At 39.0% G+C, this 27,444-nt stretch overlaps 1 long non-coding RNA gene across 1 annotated transcript in view; it reads right to left on the bottom strand.

Annotated features, from left to right (window-relative positions):
- Positions 1 to 18,741: 18,741 nt before the first annotated feature.
- The window catches only part of LOC144582269 (uncharacterized), a 55,363-nt gene continuing 46,660 nt past the window's right edge, over positions 18,742 to 27,444 (bottom strand). The window contains exon 4 of the long non-coding RNA XR_013534705.1: positions 18,742 to 19,080. This is a non-coding gene — a long non-coding RNA (uncharacterized LOC144582269). The remainder of the gene's footprint in view (positions 19,081 to 27,444) is intronic.

Raw genomic sequence — 27,444 nt, 5'->3', positions numbered from 1 at the left:
TTTGTAATAAGTTAAATTCGTTTGTCACATTCTGCATTTGAGGATGACATGCTAAGACCCCCTGAACTCCTAAATGCTTTTTAAAAATTTTTCACAAACTGAGGTTCACTCTTAGTGTTGTAAAGTTACATGGGTTTTGCCAACTATATAAAAACATGTATCTGCCATTACAGCATCATACAGAATAGTTTCACTGCCCTAAAAATCCTGTGCTGCATCTTTTCAACCCCCACTCCTCTTCTTGAAACCCCTTTAACAACTGTTCTTTCTAAAATTGTTTTGCCTTTTTCAGAATGTCATATAATTGGCATCATACAGTATGTAGCCTGTTCAGACTGACTTTTTTCACTTAGCAACATTTGTTATGATTTATCCATATCTTATTATGGCTTGATAGCTCACTTCTTTTTATCACTGAATAATCTACATTTTACCATTGAATAATTTTACCACTGTTTATTCATTCATCTGTTGAAGGACAAATTGGTCGCTTTCAATTTTCAATTTAAACTTGCTAGAAACATTCACACGTAGGTTTTTGTGTAAATGTAAGTTTTAAAAATTTTTGGGTGTGTAGCTAAGAGTGCAATTGCTGGATTATATGAAACGACTATGTTTAGTCTTGTAAGAAACTGCCAAACTTGGTCAGACGTGGTGCCTCCTGCCTGTAATCCCAGCACTTTGGAAGGTTGAGGTAGAAGGATGACTTGAAGCCAGGAGTTCCAGACCAGCCTGGGCAACAAACAGAGACCTCATCTCTACAAAAAATTTAAAAATTAACCAAGCATAGTGATGTGCGCACCTGTAGTCCCAGCTACTCAAGAGTCTGAGGTGGGAGGACCACTTGAGCACAGGAGCTTGAGGATACAGTAAACTATGATCTATCATGCCATTTTACTCCAGCCTGCCTCTTAAAAGCAATTAAAATTAAAAGCATTAGAAACTGCCAAACCCTGATTCATTTTCATTCTAGCGTCCTCTCCTTGTTGCTTCTGAATGACCATCCCATTTTGCAGTCTCACCGGCAGTGAATGAGAGTTATTGCTGCTCCACATCCTCAACAATAATTAGCGTGGTTAGCCTCTTGGATTTTAGCCATTATAACAACTGTGTAGTTGTATTTGTATTTTATTGTTTTGTTGCTTTTTTTAATTATTATTTTTGAGACAGGGTCTCACTCTGTTGCCCAGGTTGGAGTGCATTGGTGCAATCTCAGCTCACTGCAATCTCTGCCTCCCAGGTTCAGGCGATTCTCGTGCCTCAGCCTCCAAAGGAACAACAGGTGCGTGCCACCACGGCAGTCTAATATTTGTATTTTTTGGTAGACACAGTTTCACCATGTTGGTCAGGCTGGTCTCAAACTCCTGATCTCAAGTGTTCCACCCACCTTGGCTTCCCAAAGTATTAGGATTACAGGTGTGAGCCAGCATACACAACCATTTATTCTTATTTTAATTTGCAGTTCATGACAGCTAATATTGAGCATCTTTACATATGCTTTTTTGTCATTTGTATATCTTGTTTGGTGAGGCATCTGTTCAGATCTTTGGCTTATTTTTTGGTGGGTTGTTTTCTTATCATTGAGTTTTGAGTCATCTTTGCATATTTTAGATACAAGTCTTTTATCAGATATGTTTTGCAAATATTTTCCTACCGTTTGTGGCTTACATTTTGATACTCAACTGTCTTTGACAGAGCAGACTTTTAAAATTTTAATACAGTCCAACAATTATTTTTCTTTTATATATCGTAATTTTGGTATTATATCTAAAACGTTATCACCAAACTCAAAATCACGTAGATTTTCTCTCCAGTCTTTTTTATGCCTATATATTTTATCAACATAAGATTGTACTGTGTATACTGCACCGCAACTTGCTTTTCATTCTTTTGTTTTTGTTTTCATTTTTTTGAGATGGAGTCTTGCCCTGTTGCCAAGCTGTAGTCTTGCTCCCAGGTTCAAGCGATTCTCCTGCTTCAGCCTCCCAAGTGGCTGGGACTACAGGCGCATGCCACCATGCCCAGCGAGTTTTTTGTATTTTTAGTAGAGACAGGGTTTCACCATGTTGTCCAGGATGGTCTCGATCTTCTGACCTTGTGATCCACTTGAGTCAGCCTCCCAAAGTGCTGGGATTACAGGCATGAGCCACCGCGCCCGGCTGCTTTTCATTCTTAATGATACATTGCAAATTTTTCTCACACTGTTAGATATTCTTCTAGAGCATCTTTTCATTAACTGCTTTAGTATTCTCTTACATAGATGTACTGATAAGTATTAGGTCAACCTTCTAGTGTTGAATAATACATTTTTAGATTTACTGAATCATTATGCACATTTCTGAAAAGTTGTTTCAAATTAAAACTTATTGGACTAATTAAGGGGTTCTTAGTCTCCGAATTGAAGAAATGATTGTATCCTTTTTTTCTTCCTTCCACAAATATTTAATGAATCTGTGCTGTGTATGAGGTTCATGAGAAGCTCATTCTGTTAAACCCTAGGATTGCAGGAGTGGAGTCCCTGCCCTTAAGGAGGTTACGTTCTATTCAAAGAGTCATAAAAATCAAAACAATATGACTTTTGATAATTATCACTATAATAAAGAATATAAAGGAAGATAAGGGATATTGATGGAACATGAGTCTTGAGGCTTCAGGCAGTAAAGACAATGAACACATTTTAAGGACTGGTAAATTTGAAGAGAAAGGTGTTAGGGCTTGGGAAATCTTGCTGAGATTTCTGAACTGGTATATCAGGAGTAAAGAAAGGCAGAGCCAGAAGGTTAGAGAATATAGAAAATGAATTTTCAAAATAGGAGCAATTCTGAGTAATGACAAGTGCTCCAGTGTGACTGGGGAAAGGGATAGATGGAATGACAAAAGCTATAATCAGTGGAACTGTGATGAACCATAAAGGTTAGGGACCTGAATGGCCATCTGCATAAAGTCTCACAGGATGGCCCGGAACTCAGATGGCAGAATTCCAGAGCTGAGGAAGAATTCCAGCAGGGCAATGAACAGTTCAGAATGAGGTGGAGTCAATGGAGATGAGGAGGGGTATGAAGCCATATAGCCGACAGGGGAGGGCGGGGGGATGGTGGCGGGATGGTGGCACACACCTGTAATCCCAGCACTTCGGGAATCTAGGCCGAGGTGGGCGGATCACCTGAGGTCGGGAGTTCGATACCAGCCTGGCTGGCCAACATGATGAAACCCCATCTCTACTAAAAAAAAAAAATTAGCTGGATATGGTCGCCTGTAATCCCAGCTACTCGCAAGGCTGAGGCAGGAAAATCACCCTTGAACCCGTGTGGCGGAGGTTACCGTAAGCCGATATCGTGCCACTGCACTCCAGCCTGGGGGAAAGAGCAAGGCTCCGTCTCAAAAAAAAAGTCATATAGCCAAATGTCAGTGTCTTAAACGGAATGGCGATTTTTTACAATACAACAAAACCCAATGGTCTGGAAGTGGCATGTATTTTTATTTTTTGTTGAAAATGCCAACTCCAATTCCCAATCCCCAGGCGCAGCGTAAGAAAATGAGCTAGAACTGTCTCCCGAAGCCTGTCAATAGCAAGAAGCAACCATCTTAGGCAAGGCTGGTTTTAGTGAGGGCAGTGAGGGAGGGAGCAGGAACGAGCTTTCTGTGAGGCGCTGAAGGGCGCAGGGGAGCTTGTTTATCGTTTCGGAGGAAGAAAACTCTGGGAAGGCGGGAAGGCCGGCGGGGAATCCTGAGGTGGGGAGAGAAAGCACGGAGCAAAACCGGACATGGGTGAAGAACGCAGGTGATAAGAGTTGCTTCTGTTTTGAGCCACAGCCAAGGAAAATGTAGACCTCAAGATTTTAATGGAAGTCTGGGAGACAGTGCCTGGATGTCAGTGCAGTTTGAGGCTCAAAGGAAGCTCATGGCTAGCGTCCTGCTGTGGTCATTGGGTAAGTTGAGGCCATTGCTGGAAAGCGATAAAGAAAGCCATACTAAACTAGAGTAATACATGCTGTAAACCAAATTATAGGCAGTTGCTTATATTCAGAGGAGAACAAAATCATTTAAATACCTTCAAGCACTTCAGAAATGCCCATGTGTCCTCAAATTGTTTTGTTAATTACAAGTCACTCAGAATTTCTTTAAAACAATTCCTTTGAGAAACTTTATCTAAATTATACTTCCTTGTCTTACCTGCTGGCAGTGTGTACCTGAAAATAATGGAACTATATTTCTTTAAATATGTTTAATAGTTACAAAATTCACCTGATCACCTGTTCTGAAATAGCATGTGCCTGTGTCACTCTCGTCATGAAATTTTGTGAACCAAAACAAGTTCTCCTGAGTTCTTCACTCAAGTTCCAATATTTCTTTGTGCTGCTTCTCCTCTCTCCTGATGGCTATAGCAATGTAGGCTGGAGAACTCTAGGACTTGAAGAAAAGCAGAGATGGCTAATCTCACGTCCACAGGGAGAGGCAGTATTAGGAAGTGTTACTGCCCAAGTTAGGGAACGGGGCATTATTTTCCCATGACTGGAGATGCAGGTTTTTGTTTTTGTTTTTGTTTTTGTTTTCTAAATTTTAACCTACGTTTTTATCACATAAAAATGGCAGTTTTGAAGTTGCTTTCCTGTGCCTCGATCATCATTCTTGAAATGCTACTCCAGGCCGGGCGCGGTGGCTCAAGCCTGTAATCCCAGCGCTTTGGGAGGCCGAGGCGGGTGGATCACGAGGTCAAGATATTGAGACCATCCTGGTCAACATGGTGAAACCCGTCTCTACTAAAGATACAAAAAATTAGCTGGGCATGGTGGCGCGTGCCTGTAATCCCAGCTTCTCAGGAGGCTGAGGCAGGAGAATTGCCTGAACCCAGGAGGCGGAGGTTGCGGTGAGCCGAGATCGCGCCATTGCACTCCAGCCTGGGTAACAAGAGCGAAACTCCGTCTCAAAAAAAAAAAAAAAGAAATGCTGCTCCAGTGTTAGGGAAGCGGTAAGTTCCAATGAATTTGCCGTATTACACAGGAATAGTTTCAGATTTGAAAGAGCTTGAAGATATCCAAACATGCAGTTGTTGCTATTAAGGTTACTCTGTAGTAACGTTGAAATTATTTGTCTTAAAAAAGTATACTACAAAATATAGTTAAATATGTATAGATATAATAAAAGTAGATAATTATAGATAGGTAAACATTTATAAATTTAAATGTCTAAACCAATGACATTAATTATAGAAATATGTAAAATGTACAAATAAAATATGTATAAATAAAACATAGTTAAAATCATTAAGGAATCTGTTATATGTAGTCACAATAAGATTTTGAAAAAAATTTTGGAAAGGCTTTTTTTTAAAAAACTCTACCAATTATATTTAAATTATTTGTCAAGAGTTTGGCCCAAATGCTGTAAATATATTGTTGCTTTAGTCATAATTTTCAGCTGAAAGGCTGGTAGCCTTTTCAGTAACATAAAGTTTCGGAGGGGATGACCATTACTTAGGAGAGAAGGAAAAACACCTCTAAACAACAACAGTAACTTTCCAGTTTGGTATAGTTTGGATATTTGTTTCCTCAAATCTCATATTGAAATGTAATCCCCAATTTTGGGGATGGGGCCTGGTGGGAGGTATTTGAGTTATGGGGGTGGGACCCTCACGGCTTGGGGCTGCCTTTGCAATAGTGACTGATTTATTGAGAGATCTGGTTATTTACAAGTGTGTAGTACCTCCCCCACCACTCTCTCTCTCTCTTGCTCCCCCTCTTGTCTAGTGAGATGTCTTGCTCCCCCTTTGCCTTCTGCCATAATTGTAAGCTTCCTGAGGCCTTACCAACAACAGATACTTGTGCTATACATCCTGTACAGCCTGCAGAATGGTGAGCCAATTGAACCTCTTTTCTTATAAATTACCCAGCCTCAGGTATTTCTTTATAGCAATGCAAGAACAACATAACATACAAGTAAACAAACACGTGGGGCCAGGTAATAAAAGGTCAGGCTCAAGAGGTCAGGGGTCAATCTTCATTAGGTTCCAAGAAAGTTGAAAAAAAATTATACTTGTCTGGAAAAAAGTGATATGTTAAAATGGACTCCCTGTACTAAAACCAGAAAGGGGTAGCAAAATTGAAATGCAAATATACCAATGCTTACAGGAGGACTTTCTGCTGGATCGATGTTGTCTCTTGACCTTAACGTTAAGAGTACTTCTGTGTAGGTGTGAATCTCTCTTTCCCCCAAATAGGTAAGCCTGTAGTTGTGTGGTGTGATATGCAGCATACCCAGAGAATATTCTATAAAGGGATTCAGAATCTTGAGTCTACTCTGCTAGCTTAGTAGATTGTCAACTAAGATTCAGCCAATCTTGAATCTACTCTGTTGGCTTAGTTCAGGTCAGCAGCCAATCTATATATGACAATTTTGTTAAGTATAACTGAACTCATACACTTAAATGAATTTTGGGGGATTAGGGGCATAACATTTTGGACTGTCATCTCAGTATCTGGAAAGCAGAGCATTGTGTCAAATAGGATTATTCTTGAGGTTTAAGATCTCATAGAGTTTGCCTTGCTAGGTTTTGAACTTGCTGGAGGCCTGTCACTTCTTCCTTTTCTCTTTTTTCTCCTGTTTGGAATGAAACCATCTTTGCAAAGATAATGACACTGAGAGAAATCTAACATGACTGACTCCATCTTGCTACTAGACTCCCATGCTGGCTGTCCTTGCTCATTCCTGGGTATAGGCCAAGCTAACTTTGGGATGAATTTAGTTTATAGTTTAATCTTAAAGCAAGGATGATATTAGCCCTTCCCCAGAATGAACTGCCTTTTATAAAACTAATGAATTTTAATAAAAGTAGATGTAGTTGAATGATACCAACTATTGTTCTGGAGATTTGTGACTTCCCCAATTACTTCTGTAGATGATGTAACTACTGTAGAACTTAAGATTGGTCTTTTGAGATATTTTTCACACTTTTACATTTTGGCAAATGACTGACCCCACTCACAGGTGTTGTCACAGGTTCACAGCTAGAGAGAAATTTTACTTTAGGACGAATAGTACCTCCAGACTCACCTATATCGCATTTAAATAATATTGAGATGAGACTTTGGACTTTAGGTTTTAGAGCTAATTCTGGAATGAATAAAGACTTTTGGGGCTGCTGGGGTGGAATAAATGTATTTTTCATGTGAGAAGGACATGGATTTGGGGGAAATAGGGGCAGAATATTATGGACTAAGTGTTTATGCCCTCCCCACCAAATTCGTATGTTGCAACCCACATTGTGATGGTGTTTGGGGCGGGACTGTGGGAGGTAATTAGGTCATGGGGGTGTAGCCTTCATGATGGAATTAGTACCCTTATAAAAAAAGATATGAAAGAGCTTGCCTCTTTCTCTGTTCTCCACCATGTGAGGCTGCAATGAGAAGATGGCCATCTGCAAACCAGAGAAAGGGCCCTCACAGACACGAGATCTGCCAGTGCCTTGATCTTGAACTCCCTAACCTGCAGAACTGTGAGAAATAAATGTCTGTTGTTTAAATTACCCAGTTTCTAGTATTTTACAGCAGCCTGAACAGACTAAGACAGTATATTTAAAGGGCCATAAGTGGTCTAGAACTGAGACTTAATTGAGTGTAATGTGTGAAATGTGTGATTGTCTCGAAAAACTATTTATATCCAGTGATATACAGAGGAGTCAGAGAACCTGCTGGATGCAACAGTAATAACCTGTCTTTTGCTGTGACTTCCAAGGAAGTTCAGGAGTATGTGGGCATGTTATGATAATGAGGGTAGAGGACAATGGAATTCAGGTTTCATATAGGAACAGTGAAGATGCTGAGGGTCTGAGGAAGTAATGATTTCAGATATAAGAGAGAGAATGCTACATATACTTGAAACTGACCCTCTCCAGCCAGAAGTGTTACTTGGAGGAAGCACTTGACTTTTCACTTCAGAAGATTCTATCAAGCTCTCAAGACACCAGGAAATGGGAGATTTACAAGGATCTGTACTTAGCATAGCAGAAACCAGTGTGGCACAATTGGGCAGCATGGCTGACAGTTCAGAACCATAGGACAGCAGAGGTGAGGAATCATCGATGAGGGTCTTCTGATCAGTTGAGGTTACTGGTTGCCTGCTAATCACAGATCATGTGATTAGTCTTTGCCTGGTAACCCTAGGGATAGCTTTGTGGGGCTGTAGATGTTTGTATCTTTGATCTGAGTGCTCTAAATCTGTGCTCTTTCTGTTGGATTTGCATTCTTCTTCTTTTTTTTATTTTTTATTGCATTTTAGGTTTTGGGATACATGTGCAGAACATGCAAGACTGTTGCATAGGTACACACATGGCAGTGTGTTTTGCTTCCTTTCTCCCCTTCACCCACATTTGGCATTTCTCCCCAGGCTATCCCTCCCCAGCTGGCCCTCCCCTTTTCCCCCCAATAGACCCCAGTGTTTAGTACTCCCCTCCCTGTGTCCATGTGTTCTCATTTTTCATCACCCACCTATGAGTGAGAATATGCGGTATTTCATTTTCTGTTCTTGTGTCAGTTTGCTGAGAATGATGTTCTCCAGATTCATCCATGTCCCTACAAACGACACGAACTCATCATTTCTGATTGCTGCATAATATTCCATGGTGTATATGTGCCACATTTTCCCAATCCAGTCTATCATCAATGGGCATTTGGGTTGATTCCAGGTCTTTGCTATTGTAAACAGTGCTGCAATGAACATTCGTGTGCATGTGTCCTTATAGTAGAACGATTTATAGTCCTTTGGATATATACCCAGTAATGGGATTGCTGGGTCAAATGGAATTTCTATTTCTAGGCCCTTGAGGAATCACCACACTGTCTTCTACAATGGTTGAACTAATTTACACTCCCACCAACATTGTAAAAGTGTTCCTATTTCTCCACATCCTCTCCAGCATCTGTTGTCTCCAGATTTTTTAATGATCGCCATTCTAACTGGCGTGAGATGGTATCTCAATATGGTTTTTATTTGCATCTCTCTAATGACCAGTGATGATGAGCATTTTTTCATATGATTGTTGGCCTCATATATGTCTTCTTTTGTAAAGTGTCTGTTCATATCCTTTGCCCATTTTTGAATGGGCTTGTTTGTTTTTTCCTGTAAATCTGTTTGAGTTCTTTGTAAATTCTGGATATCAGCCCTTTGTCAGATGGGTAAACTGCAAAAATTTTTTCCCATTCTGTTGGTTGCCGATCCACTCTAGTGACTGTTTCTTTCGCCGTGCAGAAGCTGTGGAGTTTCATTAGGTCCCATTTGTCTATTTTGGCTTTTGTTGCCAATGCTTTTGGTGTTTTGTTCATGAAGTCCTTGCCTACTCCTATGTCCTGGATAGTTTTGCCTAGATTTTCTTCTAGGGTTTTTATGGTGCCAGGTCTTATGTTTAAGTCTTTAATCCATCTGGAGTTAATTTTAGTGTAAGGTGTCAGGAAGGGGTCCAGTTTCTGCTTTCTGCACATGGCTAGCCAGTTTTCCCAACACCATTTATTAAACACGGAATCCTTTCCCCATTGCTTGTTTTTGTCAGGTTTATCAAAGATTGTATAGTTGTAGATATGTTGTGTTGCCTCTGATGCCTCTGTTCTGTTCCATTGGTCTATATCTCTGTTTTGGTACCAGTGCCATGCTGTTTTGATTACTGTAGCCTTGTAGTATAGTTTGACATCCGGTAGTGTGATGCCCCCCGCTGTATTCTTTTTGCTTAGAATTGACTTGGCTATGCGGGCTCTCTTTTGGTTCCATATGAAGTTCATGGTAGTTTTTTCCAGTTCTGTGAAGAAAGTCAATGGTAGCTTGATGGGGATAGCGTTGATTCTATAAATAGTTTGGGCAGTATAGCCATTTTCATGATATTGATTCTTCCTAACCATGAACATGGAATGTTTCTCCATCTGTTTGTGTCCTCTCTTATTTCCTTGAGCAGTGGTTTGTAGTTTTCCTTGAAGAGGTCCCTTACGTTTTTTGTGAGTTGTATTCCTAGGTATTTTATTCTTTTTGTAGCAATTGTAAATGGCAGTTCGCTCTTGATTTGGCTCTCTTTAAGTCTGTTATTGGTGTATAGGAATGCTTGTGATTTTTGCACATTGATTTTATATCCTGAGACTTTGCTGAAGTTGCTTATCAGTTTCAGGAGTTTTTGGGCTGAGGCGATGGGGTCTTCTAGGTATACTATCATGTCGTCTGCAAATAGAGACAATTTGGCTACCACCTTTCCTATTTGAATACCCTTTATTTCTTTTTCTTGCCTGATTGCTCTGGCTAGAACTTCCAGTACTATATTGAATAGGAGTGGTGAAAGAGGGCATCCTTGTCTACTGCCGGATTTCAAAGGGAATGCTTCCAGTTTTTGCCCATTCAGTATGATATTGGCTGTTGGTTTGTCGTAAATAGCTTTTATTACTTTGAGATACGTTCCATTGATACCCAGTTTATTGAGGGTTTTTAGCATAAAGTGCTGTTGAAATTTGTCAAAGGCCTTCTCTGCATCAATTGAGATCATCATGTGGTTTTTGTTTTTGGTTCTGTTTATTTGGTGAATTATGTTTATAGACTTGTGTATGTTGAACCAGCCTTGCATCCCTGGGATGAATCCTACTTGATCATGATGGATAAGTTTTTTGATTTGCTGTTGCAATCGGCTTGCCAATATTTTATTAAAGATTTTTGCATCTATGTTCATCATGGATATTGGCCTGAAGTTTTCTCTTCTTGTTGAGTCTCTGCCGGGTTTTGGTATCAGGAAGATTTTGGTCTCATAAAATGATTTGGGAAGGATTCCCTCTTTTTGGATTATTTGGAATAGTTTCAGAAGGAATGGTATTAGCTCCTCTTTGTGTGTCTGGTAGAATTCGGCTGTGAACCCATCTGGACCTGGGCTTTTTTTGTATGGTAGGCTCTTAATTGCTGGCTCGACTTCTGACCTTGTTATTGGTCTATTCATAGTTTCAGCTTCCTCCTGGTTTAGGCTTGGGAGGACACAGGAGTCCAGGAATTTATCCATTTCTTCCAGGTTTACTAGTTTATGTGCATAGAGTTGTTTGTAATATTCTCTGATGATGCTTTGAATTTCTGTGGAATCTGTGATGATTTCCCCTTTGTCATTTTTTATTGCATCTATTTGGTTGTTCTCTCTTTTCTTTTTTATCAATCTGGCTAGTGGTCTATTTTGTTGATCTTTTCAAAAAACCAGCTCTTGGATTTATTGATTTTTTGAAGGGTTTTTCGTGTCTCTATCTCCTTCAGTTCTGCTCTGATCTTAGCTATTTCTTGTCTTCTTCTAGGTTTTGAGTTTTTTTGATCTTGCTCCTCTAGCTCTTTCAATTTTGACGATAGGGTGTCAATTTTGGATCTCTCCATTCTCCTCATATGGGCACTTATTGCTATATATTTTCCTCTAGAGACTGCTTTAAATGTGTCCCAGATATTCTGGCATGTTGTGTCTTCGTTCTCATTGGTTTCGAAGAACTTCTTTATTTCTGCCTTCATTTCATTGTTTATCCAGTCAACATTCAAGAGCTAGTTGTTCATTTGCCATGAAGCTGTGCAGTTCTGAGTTGGTTTCTGAATTCTGAGTTCTAACTTGATTGCACTATGGTCTGAGAGACTGTTTATGATTTCAGTTGTTTTGCATTTGCTGAGGAGTGCTTTACTTCCAATTATGTGGTCAATTTTAGAGTAGGTGTGATGTGGTGCTGAGAAGAATGTATATTCTCTGGATTTGGGGTGGAGAGTTCTGTAAATGTCTATCAGGTTTGCTTGTTCCAGGTCTGAGTTCAAGCCCTGGATATCCTTGTTGATTTTCTGTCTGATTGATCTGTCTAATATTGACAGTGGAGTGTTAAAGTCTCCCACTATTATTGTGTAGGAGTCTAAGTCTCTTTGTAAGTCATTAAGAACTTGCCTTATGTATTCGGGTGCTCCTGTATTGGGTCCATATATGTTTAGGATCGTTAGCTCTTCTTGTTGTATCGATCCTTTTACCATTATGTAATGACCTTCTTTGTCTCTTTTGATCTTTGTTGCTTTAAAGTCTATTTTATCAGAGATGAGAATTGCAACTCCTGCTTTTTTTTGCTCTCCATTTGCTTGGTAAATCTTCCTCCATCCCTTTATTTTGAGCCTTTGTGTATCCTTACATGTGAGATGCATTTCCTGGATACAGCACACTGATGAGTTTTGGTTTTTTATTTTATTTGCCAGTCTGTGTCTTTTGATTGGTGCATTTAGTCCATTTACATTTAGGGTTAATATTGTTACATGTGAATTTGATACTGCCATTTTGATGCTAGCTGGCTGTTTTGCCCATTACTTGTAGATTCTTTATGTTGCTTCTCTTTAGCATTTAGTGTGATTGTGGAATGGCTGGTACTGGTTGTTCCTTTCTATGTGTAGTGCCTCTTTCAGGAGCTCTTGTAAAGCAGGCCTGGTGGTGACAAAATCTCTGAGTACTTGCTTGTTCACAAAGGATTTTATTTTTCCTTCACTTCCGAAGCTCTGTTTGGCTGGATATGAAATTCTGGGTTGAAAGTTCTTTTCTTAAGGATGTTGAATATTGGCCCCCACTCTCTTCTGGCTTGTAGAGTTTCTGCCGAGAGATCTGCTGTGAGTCTGATGGGCTTCCCTTTATGGGTGACCCGACCTTTCTCTCTGGCTGCCCTTAGTATTTTTTTCTTTATTTCAACCGTGGTGAATCTGACAATTATGTGCCTTGCGGTTGCTCTTCTTGTGGAATATCTTTGTGGTGTTCTCTGTATTTCCTGCATTTGAGTGTTGGCCTGCCTTGCTAGGTGGGGGAAATTTTCCTGGATAAGATCCTGAAGAGTATTTTTCAGCTTGGATTCATTCTCTTCGTCCCCTTCTGGTACACCTATCAAACGTAGGTTAGGTCTCTTCACATAGTCCCACATTTCTTAGAGACTTTGTTTATTCATTTTTGCGCTCTTTTCTCTAATCTTGGTTTCTCGTTTTATTTCATTTAGTTTATCTTTGACTTCTGATATTCTTTCTTCTGCTTGGTCAATTTGGCTGTTGAAACTTGTGCATGCTTCGTGAAGTTCTCCTATTGTGTTTTTCAGCTCCTTCAATTCATTCATATTCCTCTCTAAGTTATCCATTCTTGTTATCATTTCCTTGAATCTTTTTTCAAATCTTTTTTCAAGGTTCTTAGTTTCTTTGCTTGATTTAAAACATGTTCTTTTAGGTTACAAAAGTTTCTCATTATCCACCTTCTGAAGTCCAATTCCGTCATTTCGTCACAGTCATTCTCCGTCCAGCTTTGTTCCATTGCTGATGAGGAGTTTTGGTCCTTTCTAGGAGGTGAGGTGTTCTGGTTTTGGGTGTTTTCCTCCTTTTTGCACTGGTTTTTTCCCATCTTTGTGGATTTATCCACCTGTCGTCTGAGTAGTTGCTGACTTTTCGACTGGGTCTCTGAGTGGACGCCCAGATTGTTGATGATGAAGTATTTCTGTTACTTGGTTTTCCTTCTACCAGTCTAGCCCCTCCATTATATGACTGCTGAGGTCCACTCCAGGCCCTGCTTGTCTGGGGTGCACCTATAGCGGCTGTGGAACAGTGAGGGATGCTACCAGTTCTTTTTCTGCTATCTTTGTCCCAGAATGATGCCTGCCAAATGTCAGGATATAGAGGGGTCAGGGAGCTGCTTGAGGATACAGTCTGTACTTTATAGGAGCTCAAGTGCTGAGCTGTGAGCTCTGTTGTTCATTCAGGGCTGTTAGCCTGCTATGTTTAATTCTGCTGCAGCAGAACTCATAAAAAAACCCTTTTTTTCCCAGATTCTCTGTCTCAGGGGTTGGGGCTTTCTTCATGAGTGTCTGTTGTGCTGTCCTGCCCAGCTAGCAGGCAGTCTAGTCAGTATTTGCCTGCCGAGGCTCCGCCTTGCTGATGTGAGGTCTGCCCTGTTGCTGTAGGCTCTGCCCTGCTGCTGCGGTCTCCGCCCTGCTGCCACGGGCTATGCCCTGCGGCCGAGTCTCTCTGTTTTGGTGGGTTGCCTCAGCAATGGCAGGCTGCGTCAGCAATGGGAGTGTAACCTCAGTCGGGGTGGATTGCCTCAGTAATGGCGGACGCCCCTCCCCCACCAAGCTGCACCATCCTGGGTTCAGCTGTGCCCGCAGTGAAACTCTCCACCCGGAGCATTTGGAATCGCCGTTTTGTTTGTCCCACTGCATTGGCCCAAACGCCATTTCCCTGAAATCTCCTGGCCTGGCTCACTGTCCAAGTCCCTTTCAATCAGATGGATATGCCAATATGCCCTCTCAAGTCTCAGATTCCCAGTTAAACAGGGCACCCGGACCAGTGCGCTTTGTGCGGAGCACTGTGTAGTGCCGCTGCGTTGTAGCGCCAGCTGCCGGCTGCACTGGCCACCAGCTGCACCAGCCAAAACTGCTGCGCTGGCGTCCCGTGTCTCTTTTATACCTGGGAATTTCCCCGTTCTGTGGGCAACAAAGATCTGTCTGGAAATGCGGCCCTGATTCACCCTCCACGCGTTCACCGAGAGCTTCAATCCTGGGTTGTTCTCACGGCACCATCCTGAGTCCACATTCTCCTTTATACCACGGTGGCGATGGCTGGGAGTTGAGAGGTGATAGCAGAGAGTATAAATCTTTGTTGGAAGAAACATTTGCAAATTGGAGTTGATGTTGTAAATGCATGTATATTTGCCTAACCAGATGATACTTCCTATGTAATCCCTCTTAACACTCCCTATTGCAGTGCCTCAGGAATGATTTAGGAGTATTTCTTTTTAACCATTTCTTGCCTGATATCATTTGGGTGACATTTGCTCTAAACTGTGCCTCTTCAGACTCGTATATCTTTATCACACAAAATCCCCTGAGGACTTTGGAGACAGTTTTGAAAATTCAGTTCTAACTAGATGACCATCTTGTGTTGCTTATACAGATTTGATATTTTAGATCAAGTTACAGAGAACTACTGGTTCCAAGGGATCTTATCAAATTATAGAGAATTACTAGTTCCAAAGGGTATTATATGGTACTCCCTGAAAGTTTGTGAATCACTTGGTTAAATGATGTAAAACAGGTTTCTTTATTGCACTATTTTTCAGGGTTTTTAATACGCTAATGTACATTAGAAAAAAGAGAATTTGTTATAATATTAGGCATTTCACTAATTTATTTGAGTATTTTTCATAGAGTACTTATTAACATATTTTTCTCACATAATTCTTGTTAATAACTTTCAGGATAATACTGTTCTAAGAAATAAAGTTTGAGAAATATTGTTTTACAGAAATTAAAAACATTAGCGTGGTCTTTTGAATTTTTATCAACCCTTGGCAGAGCTGAGCTATTATTTCTAGGTAAATTCCAACTTCTTTAACAAGAGTGTATTAGCTAAATTACCTTTCTGAGCCATTGGGGCACAATCTGTCACCTCCTGTCCTAAACTTCCAAATTATGATCTTGGGGATTAACATCTAGTTCACTAAAAGAGAAACAGATTATTTCCAGTGGAAGAACTTCAGTTGCTTGGTTTATAGTCATGGTTACACAGTTTTTTTATTTTTATTAATTTTTTAAAAGATTCACTAAAACAAGAGTAGGACACTGCCTGGGTCTTACTCTTGAGTTTTAGAAATTTGTTTTATTATAATTTGGTATAGTAGAAAAGTCATTTCCCAGAAGGTTAGTTGTCAGAATCAGATCTCTTTCTTAGCCAAAAATAGAAGCAGCCCAGACTACTCTCTGTCCTGCTTGAGATGGCATAATTTATTAACAAGAGGCCTTTGAATGTGATGTTCTCACATGGAGGCTTACAGTGGAGCTTGAACTTTCTGGTTCTTTAAAGTTCTTCCAGGACTAAGCAATAGCTCAAATCATGAGTCTCTAAAAAAAAAAAAATAATAATGAGTCTCTAAAAAAAAAAGAAAAGGTGACACAGAATCTTACGATCCCCAAGTACTTGTGGTTGGGGAACAGGTATCTCTCTCTGAGGTCTGTGGATAATGTAATATGTGATATAAAGGAAGGGCAAATAATGCATGTGCTCTCTGGTGGGTTAAAAGAAAAGCCCTGGGTGGAAGTATATTTTTAAAGTTGAGTTTGTGACCTCAAATTTGGGGTCTACAAATGGTTTTACCTTTACCTATCTAGCAAGTAATCAATTCATAGACACAAAACAATATGACATATTATGTTCAAGATATCTTTAAAACCAAATATCTGATAATCCATTTAAATATTTGAAAAGTATTTAATTAATTGTTTGCTTTTATGAAATGAAACTAGGTAATAGGATATTGTATTAGTCAAAAGATTTTTCTATGTTAACAAACTCCTCCAAAATCTCAAAGGTTTATAGCCTAAAGATGTATTTTTCCTCCACGCTACATTGCTAATATAAACAGGTTCATCAATGGGTAAACTACAAATCTGCTCCCCATACTCTTGACTCTGGGGTCAGATGGGTGCAGTAGCCTTTACCTGAATCATTGCTAGCTTTGTGACAGAGCAGGGAAAAGACAGCAAGCCATGTGCTTGTTCCTATAGCTTCTGCCCAGGAGTGACACAAGTCACTTTGGCATGTTTTATTGGCTGAAAAGAAATTAGAGACCAAGTCTGACATCAATGGTGTGGGAGAGTATAATCTTTACCCTAACAGGAGCAGTGAATATTTTTGAACAAGAATGCAGTTTACGGTGGAGATCCTGACTTTGTGTTAAAGGGGTGCAAGCAATAGGGGGAGGGGAGGATAGACTCAAGGAACCCATCGCTATGCTAGAAGCTTTATAGATGCCAACTCTAGTCTAGACAGTCTTGGGTCCAGCAGCTCCATTTTTCACCTTATATTTTCAACACACACCAATCCCCTCAATGCTTGAGTGTCCCAGCTCCTGAAGATAGGTTTAGAAGTATTCTGGTTCAGTCTAGACAGATATTACAGCATAATCTTTGCTTTGGAGTTTGTCTGGACTCCAAAAAAAGTGTGCAGCTTTGAAATGGCTGTAAAGCTAACCTTGACGTGCCAGAGCATCTAGATGTCAGTACCATCTTCTTGCCAGCATGGTACCAACCTGTTGCCTCCTCCTCTGACCCATATGAGTGTTAAGGAAATCCTGGGTATGAGTGTGTGTGTGTAGGTGGGGGATAAAGACCTAAAACCTACATCACTCTTTTTGAAGCCAGAGGAGCCCTCATTGAAATACAAACTTAGTAGGCACCCCACAGTTCCTGAGCTTATGAGAAAAGGAGAAAGGAGGGTGAGTAAACTTTTTCATCTAGAACCAGTATTTTATCCAGAGTAACTCCATTTTCACTGCTAACGTAATTGGGAACCCTCACAAGATTGAGTTTGTGAATAGAAATTTATGGAAACCACAGTTTCACAGAGCATGAAGGCAGGTGCTTAAATCAGTTAAATATAGAAATAAAATGTAAGGAAATTTCTACTTATAAAAGCCTTTAGAGCAACTGGGCATGCTGGCTCATGCTTGTGATCCCAGCATTTCAGGAGGCTAAGGTGGGAATATAGCTTGAGCTTGGGAGTTTGACACCAGTCTGGACAACATAGTGAGAACTTGTCGCTACTAAAAATTTTAAAAATCAGCTAGATGTAGTGGCTTGTGCCTGTAGTCTGAGCTACTGGGGAGGCTGAGAGAGGAGGATCATTTGATCTAAGGAGATTGAGGCTTAAGTGATTGCTCCACTGGTTTCCACCCTGAGCATCAGAGTGAGACCAGGTCAATCAATCAATCAATGCCTTTAGAGTCCCTTTTATTAACAGGAGACAATATATAGTTTCTTCTTTTAATTTTAATTTTATTTACTTTAAGTTTGGGAATAAGTGTGCAGAATGTGCAGGTTTGTTATATTAGTATACATGTGCCATGGTGGTTTGCTCCACCTATCAACCCATCATCTAGGTTTTAAGCCCCACATACATTAGGTATTTGTCGTAATGCTCTCCCTCCCCTTGCCCCACCACCCCCAACGGACCCCAGTGTGTGTTATTCCCCTCCCTGTGTCCATGTGTTCTCATTGTTCAACTCCCACTTATGAGTGAGAACATTTTTGGTGTTTGATTTTCTGTTCCTGTGTTAGTTTGCTGAGGATGATGGCTTCCACCTTTATCCATGTCTCTGCAAAGGACATTATCTCATTCTTTTTTATGTCTGCATAGTATTCCATAGGGTATATGTACTACATTTTCTTTGTCCAGTCTATCATTGATGGGCATTTGGGTTGGTTCCATGTCTTTGTTATTGTAAATAGTGCTGCAGTAAACATACATGTGCATGTGTCTTTGTGGTAGAATGATTTATAATCCTTTGGGTATATATCCAGTAATGGGATTACTGGGTCAAATGGTATATCTGGTTCTAGATCCACACTATCTTCTACTATGGTTGAACTAATTTACATACCCACCAAGAGTGTAAAAGTATTTTTGTTTAAGGAGATGATATATATTTTCATTCATATATTTAATCTTTCAGTTTAAACCCACTTCCACTCATCCTGTAATTGTCAGTGACCTGGAGACACCTGTGTGTGTGTGTGTCTGTGTGTGTGTGTGTGTGTGTGTGTGTTTGCATCTCAAAAACAGCATGGATTTTATCCTTTCTGCTCTTCTTTCAACTCTGAAAACACTTCTTTTAGGACTTTTAAGTTGTAGTATATATTTTTATATTGAAACAATAAAAAACTTAAAGAAAATTTGTAAGTCCATTTCAAAGAACATTTTTTCCGGAAGCACTTAAGAATAAGCTAGTAACCTAACACCTCACCATTCCTGTTTGTTTAGTTTCCTACAAACAAGAACAGTCTCTTACATAACCACAGTGTAATCATTATATTAAATTGAAAGTGCTGTCATAACAGAGTATCACAGACTGGGTGGCTTGAACAACAGAAGTTTGTTTTGCTCACAGTTCTAGAGGCTGGAAGTCCAAAATCAAGGTGTTGGCAGCTTTGGTTTTTCCTGAGGCCTCTCTCCTTGGCTTGCAGATGGCTGTCTTCTCACCGTGTCCTCACATGGTTTATCTCTGTGCATATGCATTCCTCATATTGCTCTCTGTGTCCAAGTTTCCTACAAGGATACCAGTCAGATTGGATTAGGGCCCACCCAATGGCCTCATTTTAACTTAGTCACCTTTTTAAAGGCCTTATCTCCAAAAACAGTCACTTCTGTGGTACTGGGTGTTAGGTTTTAACATGTGAATGTGGGGAGAAGGACACAATTCAGCTATACCAACCATCAAAGTGAAGAAGTTAACATGAATGAAGTATGGCCATCTAATCTTCAGACTCCATTCATCAAATGTGCTAACGTTCTTTATACAAAATAATCCAGTTCGAAATCACAGGTTGCATTTAGTATCAAGTCTTGTTAGGATTATTTGCTCTGGAGCACTTCCTTAGTTTTTTTTTTTCTTTCACAGCCTTACTATTTTTAAACTTAACAAGTCATTGTTTTTGTAGAATGTTCCTGAATTAGGTTTGTCTGATGTTTTCTCCTGATTAGATTATGATTATACATCTTTTGCGGGAACATCACAGAAGTGATGCAGTCTCCTCATTGCATCCTCTCATGTGGCACCAGTTCTGATCAGTTCCATTACTGATGATGTTCACTTTCATTGCTTGATTAAAGTAGTTTCTGCCAGGTTTCCCCACAATCTTATTCTTTTTTCTTCTGTAATTAACAAATATTTTGTGGGACATTGCTGTGAAACTGTTAAAATATGTAAACATGTAAATATTATACTTTTAATTTGCTTGCTTATTTATTTATAACTCAATTTTCTCAGGCTTTCCTAATACAATGCATTTTAATTCATCATTACCATTAGGTATTTTAATGACCCAGTTGTCTTAGATTTGACCACTGGGAACTGCTTCAGGATGATTTCTGTATTCTTTTGAAATGTTTCATTCATCTGTGAGTGTTTTCTTGTTATCTGGCACATCAAGATGTTCCAGCCCATTTCATGTTTTCCCTGCTCCAGCCCTGGAATTAGCCACTTTTCCAAGGAGCTCTGGTTTCTTTCAGTAAGAATGGTATTTAGATCTTAGTGCTAGGATGGTCCTTGCTACTGGGGTAGCAATATCAGTAGACAGAGCTAGAGAATATATGTGTGTGTGTGTACACACATTTATATATATTTATATCTATTTCTGTATGAAAACACACACATGCATGCACGCGCACGCACACACACACACACACACACACACACATGTAAAACTGAGGTCACCCTGATACCTTCCAATCCAACACCAGAGGCCTCATGCTAGTTCCCTCTCTTTTCATATTGGTAGTTCCCTTTACTGGCAGGGAGACACCTGGTACCCACTATGCTTAATGTATTTTTTTTATTTGATCAGTTCTCCCAAAAGTCACCAATTTCTTATCACAGCTGCCACACTCTTCATTGGACAGATTCCCTCATCACCCAGCTCTGGCTCTGACACCCCACATTGGGTCCTCCCCAACATATATGCCTCCTCACCCTCCTTGGGCCCTGATACCTGCTGTGAACCACTGTGCTTCCTGCCCCCGTCTTGGTATGGACACCTATGTCATTCTGTCCTACCTAACTAAATTTCTAGGGAAGGGAAAGGAAAGAAAGGGGAAGTGGCAGACAGTGGGTCTGGAATCACATTAAACTTATTCTATGCAAGCTATAAAATGGTATCTACAGTATTGTTAAGCATGTGAAAGTACCATATAACCCTAAAAGAATATATAGAGATTTTTTTTGGTTGAATTCATTGTACATGTTACTGTGTTCTTTCTGTCACATGTTCATAATCAATGCTAGCTTCTGAGTTTGACTTTCAAATGAGAAGACTTATATACACCTGCTGGATAATGTCAGTTACCTAGAAAGTATCCAAGAAGGGAAGTCTGTTAGGAGTTGTCCTGTCTGTCTGTGCTGGAAACCACTCTGGTTATTTTTAACAAGCAGAAACTCAAAGGACAAGTATATATCATATGGCTAGGACCTGTGGCCACTGCTATCTTGGATTTGTGGAATTTTTTTGTTAAATATTGTATTCTTGGGACTGCTCATATAATGCAAACAGGCTAGTTATACATGACAGCTACAGAAGAAACTAAAATTAATAATAGAAAGATCAGAAACTGATGCTATTTGCTATTCACAATTTTTCAAAACATGGCATTTCGCCTGTACATTTATTAATGTGCCTGTGTGGATAAATGTATATGTAGTGGAATCCATTACAAGGTAATGTTACCTGACAGTCACACTGGGCCTTGTTGAATCCTATGTTTTATTGTATTGAATTACAATTTAGGGAGCATATTTTAGCAGCAGTATTCTAAATCCATCTGTTTTAATGGTATCTCACTGTAACAATATAAATACCATCATATGCTAGTCTTTATCCTCTATAGGAATTTGTGATCTGCACAGATTAACACTAATCTTTGTTTGTATCATTGTTCATTTTAGTGTGTGTGTGTGTGTGTGTATACATATATATATATATATATATATATATATATTTTTTTTTTTTTTTTTTTTTTGAGACAGAGTTTGGCTCTTGTTACCCAGGCTGGAGGTGCAATGGCGCAATCTCGGCTCACCGCAACCTCCGCCTCCTGGGTTCAAGCAATTCTCTTGCCTCAGCCTCCTGAGTAGCTGGAATTACAGGCACGTGCCACCATGCCCAGCTAATTTTTTGTATTTTTAGTAGAGACGGGGTTTCACCATGTTGACCAGGATCGCCTCGATCTCTTGACCTTGTGATCCGCCCACCTCGGCCTCCCAAAGTGCTGGGATTACAGGCATGAACCACCGCACCCAGCCCTCATTTTAGTATATTTATAGTAAAATATACAGATATGATATTGTATATAAAAATAGCACAATCAGATATCTATACAAAACTTAGCGTAAATGAATCCTAATTCTAGAATTTACTTTTGTGAAAGAAATGAAACTCTTTCATTTCAAATTAGATAAGAAATCCAATTAGTTTCCCAAGTCTGCTTTTATTCTTAAATTATTTCATTGGAGCTGCTGCCTTGATACCACTACTTTTATTGGGTAGGAGAGCCAAATTAGCAGGCTTATTAAGCCACTCCTAACACTAAGACATGAAATACAATCTGTATTTATAATGCAGTTTGAAAACATTTGCTTATAGTGTGTTTTTCCCCACAAGGACAATTGCATTTAAGTTAAAAACATATGATTCTGAAGGGGTGTCTTTTTGTTTATTTACTATAACTTATTGAAAAAAAAATTTCTGATTTTCTTGAGTTCTTTTTATATTCAAGCAGTTGGAAAAATAACTGTTTACTTCCATTACTTCTATTCCTGCTGTGGGAACTATTCTTTTTCTGTTTTTCTTTTTTTCATTATGATTTTCACTTCCTTTTGTCCTTCTCCTTCCTTTCCTGTCTGGATTTTGTTAGTTCATATCCTTTCTGGATATGGTCAGAGTCATCAGTGATGGAAAATGTGACTGCCAGGAAGTCTATCTTCATCTTTAAAACTAAATAACTTGACAAGCTTTTAATTTACACTGTTGTCAGATGGCATGGAACATTTAAGCTTTGTTACTGATTTCTGACATTTAATTCATTGAACAGTGTGGAAAATAAAATTCAGAAACTTCTTATTGGTAAAAAGACATTAATTTTTTTATAATGCATGTCTTTTACAGTTTTTGTTTTAAGAAACTGTGACTATGACCTTCTAGAAATGAATATTTTTGAAAGCTATAAGAATGTGTGTCTAGTCCTTATGAAAAATGATCTACCTGTAGACAATTGACCAGTTAGAAAAAGCCTATAAGCTATGTTATCTATAAATGCAACCTTCAAATTCCAATATTTATGAACAGGTCTCTCACAGTTTACCATGATAAATGATGTTACAGGAACTAATTAGAAATGACCAACTTTTAAAATAACGTCCATGTCTGCAATTCTTTAGACCCTGTGACTCAGGAACCATCTTTCTCTTATATGGTGTTTTATGGTGTTTGGTAAACTTCAATGTGTGTGCTGTAGTTGGTACCCAGCATTAGTTTGTTTCTTTTAAATTGTCTAGGGATGTGTCTAAAAGAACATTAAAAAATGTACACTGTGATACATAAACAGTTTAAAGGTCAATGGAAATTTTAAAATCCAAATATCCAATAGAAAGTATAATTAAATAGCAAATCAGAATAAATTTTCTCTTATTTTTTATCCATCTTTACTTTGAAACATAAACCAGCTTTCTAGGTTAATACATGTTTGATGTTAACTCTTACACAAATGTATGATAATTTAAAAATTTTTTTTAATCCTTTTAAATTTTTCATAAACAAAACCTTCTTTTTAGAAATTACATCCTTTTTGATAAAAAGCATTATTATTTCTTTTTGTTAATACACGATCTTGGCTCACTACAGCCTTGACTTCCCAGGTTCAAGTGATCCTCTCACCTCAACCTCCCAAGTAGTTGATACTGCAGGTGTGTGCCACCATGCCCAGCTAATTTTGTTTACATTTTGTAGAGGTGAGGTCTCTCCTCTACTCACTATTTTTCATGGGCTGGTCTCCAACTTCTGGGCTTAAGCACTATTCCTGCCTCAGCCTCCCACTGTGCTGGGATTACAGGTATGAGCCAACATAGCTGACCAATAAGCATCATTTAATATATATTAATGTATATATTAATATAATATAAACTGTTCACAGAAGGCTGAATGATAATAATTATAACTCAGATATGGCTACCATTTATTGAACATTTATGACCCATTAGTCTCTTTCATATATCTCATTTAATTCTCATGGCATCTCTACAGGTAAATAAGATTATGTTTCTTTTATAGATAAGGAAACTGAGGCTCAGTGAGTTGTAATTTTCCCATGATCCAGAGGTAGAAATGATGAAGTGATAAAGAAACTCAAGTCTGGAATTTGAAAAATCCATAAAAACCCTGCCATTATACCACATAGGTTTGAATAAGTTACAGTGCAATTTCACATATATTTATTTATCTTTTAAACTTTCTCTCACTATTTATGTTCTAAAATCTGAGCCATGGTTTCTAGGCTCATGCTTTCACTTTTCCATATGCTTAGTAAATATTGTAGAAAATCATGTAGAAGTATTTCTATTGAACATAATAGATCTCCAATAAATACAGTCAGCCCACTAGATCCACAAGTTCCTATCCAACTGTGTGGATACAACCAACTGCAGGTTTTAAAAATTCACACAGTTTCGAAAAGCGAAATTTGAATTTGCCATATGCCAAGCACTATGTTGAATCCATGTGAGTGAAGTGACATATAGGCATTGTATTAAGTATTAAAGGTAATCTAGAGATGATTTAAAGTATATGGGAAGATGTACGTAGGGTATATACAAATATTACCCCATTTTATTTAAGGGATGTGAGTATCTGCGGATTTTGGTATTCTAGGGGGGCCCTGGAACCATGGATACCGAGGACCACTGCATTTACAGATTGAGTGCAGGATTGATTCTAGAACAATATCATCTTTGTCTTTTTAAAGCACCTTACTGAAAGTTTCTCTGTGGAGCGTTGTGTGTTGATGGAGACTGGACAGCTCTGGATCCCGGATCTCTACAACAGCATATAAAAAGTAAGGCATTCATTGCTGGTGCTGAAACAACTTCTCTCTGTGGACTAGAGCTCTTCAGCCACACTGACATTTTACAAATACAATATTATTCAGCCAATACTTTCCCAAGATATATAGACATCTGAATGTGGATCATGTTCGTCCAAGTCTCAGTACAGTTTTATGCCTGAAAAGTGAATTCAGTGACAGTTGCTACAGATGTCTCAGCCTCTTTTTGAAAGGCATCTCAGTGAGGTCAAGAATTAAGAAACTAACTTTTTGTTCCTTTGGTCTCTGTCATGAAAACTTGAGGCTAAATATATTTGTACTATGCAAAAATTTGCAGCCATAGCTAGGTACTACATGTTTTAATGTAATTTCTATCTATGATACACTGTGAAAATATTTCTGAGAAAACATCTATCTAACTGCTGTTTGATTGGAAACTTCTCCATTACGTCAATTATATTGAAACTGAATAATAAGTACATTTTTTACTCCTCATGGGAATTTATTTTATTTTTTTCCTTAGTTTTCTCATTTTTCCCAAAAGAGATGTGCTTATCACATTATTAAGCTTTGTGAGATTTGTGCTACAATTGGAGATGAAAATATGATGCAAATGAGATGAAAATAAGATTAGAATATGACCTCTTTGATCTCCATGGATTGAAATCAAAATGTGTTTACCTCAAGTATCCATCACGCCATCTCTTCTTTTCTGCAAGACCACAAGTAGTAGAGGATAAAGCTCGCTCTCCAGGCACCATGGAGCCCAGAAAATTGCTCTCTTTTTCTTGTTTGTATTTCTGTACTCTGCACTAGGTGCTACCAGGGATTGGCAGGAAGCATGTTAGAAACAGGACTAATGCTTTCTATTTCAAGTGGGTGATGGATGATCATAGAGGTAAAAGCGGCCCTTGAAGAGCCCACTTTATCTTGTAACAAGACTTTGTGGCTTGCCCTACTGGAATCTGGGTTACCTTTGGAAACCCAGTTAATTACCTGGAGATGTGAGAAATCTCGATTAACCTGTCTTCCCTCTATGGCTAATAGAACTGTCAGCTCTCCTGTCACTCGGCCATCTCCAGCCCTAGAATATAATAAAGACCTTGAAGGTAATACAGGAACTGAAGCATCCCAAGGGGGTAGCCTTCTCAAAAATAAGGCTGCTTGTTGAACCCAATACTCTACTTCAAATGTTTGAATTCAGAGCAAAGGAGAATGAACTTGAAATAGCCTTGCTTTTTTAATCAGTATAATTTCCTTTTCCATTTCAACATGTGCATATCACTTTAATCTATGAATGTCCCAAATGTAGCAATGGAAAGTTGAGCCTGGCAAGGTGAGAAAAGATAACTCAGAGGAGGCCATGATTTGTGTGTGTGTGTGTGTGTGTGTGTGTGTGTGTGTGTTGGGAATATGAGTAGGTAATAGTGGTTAGTTGAAGAAATAGTGCTTTGTCTGAAGGAAAGCTAAAACCCAGGTTTTAGTAAATAACTGTTAAATTCTATTCCATTTATTGAATCAGGCAATATACAATTGAGCTTTTGATCTTGACTGGTACGATCCCCTCTGCTGAAGTTAGAGACAGAAGATGCCTCAACAGAGATGATAAATGTCATAAAACCTTCATGTTCTCTCCTTTACATTTACATACAGTCTCCCTTGCAATGATGTTTGAACCATGAGATTAAGTTCTCATCAAGGGGAGCTGAGCAGAGATAATATAAACCATTTCCAGTCCTGACTGCTGAAAACATCTCAAATGACTCTCTAAGTCTTCCCTTGCCTTTTGACCTAGGAGGCGACAAGTTCCAAATGACATCACTACAAGGGAGGAGAAACGTAGATTCCTGGATTTCTGCTTAGAAGAGAACTACCCTGGAGAGGTATCCAGTTACACATTGAATAAGTGAAAATAAACTTTTATTTTGTTAAGCTGATGGGATTTCAGGGTTTGTTACCACACAGCAGGGATTATCCCAGGAGTTCTCAAAATGTGGTTCCCAGACAGCAGCATCAGCATCTCCTGGGAATTTGTTGGAAATGCATGTTCTTTAGCTCATTTGAGGTCTAGTAAATCAGAAACTCTGAGGGTGGGACACAGCAATCTGTGTTTTAGCAGGCCCTGCAGGTGATTCTGATACACGCTAGAGCTTTAAGAACCATAGGTCTAAACTGTCTCATCAATGTGGCAGAATGCTTGATCTCAAGGAGCTTATGGTCTAATAGGCAGTCTAATATGCCCTTGTATCCTAACCTCTTTTCGGTTTTCCCAAGGCCTCCTTGCCTTTCCTGAAACCAGCCCGTCTCCTGAGGACAGAGCATTTCTTATAGCCGTCTCAAAGTAGTGCTATTTATTCTTTTACTACTCATGCCAAACCTGTGGTTGGTGATTAAACAAACTGTTATCTTTGCTTCTTGCAACTTAACACTCCCTTACCCTTTTATAAGAAAAAAATCTATTGAGATTCATGCCATTCAGCGCTATCACTCTATTTCCTCGTATATGTCATCTGGCAGCCTCTGGGTGTCCATTTGTTAATGACTTTGGCATCTGGATCACAGGCTTCACTTCCACCATGAGTATGAATCATTTCTATACATACTTATACCTGTTTAAATCTCTTTAGATAAAATAAATTCCTAAACCTTACATACTCCTCATAAGTTTTTATCCTATTTCTCCTCTCCCTATTCACAACCAAGTTTCTTGAGTTGTCTATAATCATTATCTCCGTTTTTTACTCCTCTCAAATCCATTGCAATCTAACTTATGCCCTCAACAATCTACCAAAATACATTTTATGAACATCACCAATGTCTTCA

Source organism: Callithrix jacchus, chromosome 4, assembly GCF_049354715.1.
Source record: "Callithrix jacchus isolate 240 chromosome 4, calJac240_pri, whole genome shotgun sequence".
NCBI classification, from domain to species: Eukaryota; Metazoa; Chordata; class Mammalia; order Primates; family Cebidae; genus Callithrix; species Callithrix jacchus.
Note: the sequence above shows the minus strand (reverse complement) of the source record. Positions and strands in the feature narration are given on the sequence as shown.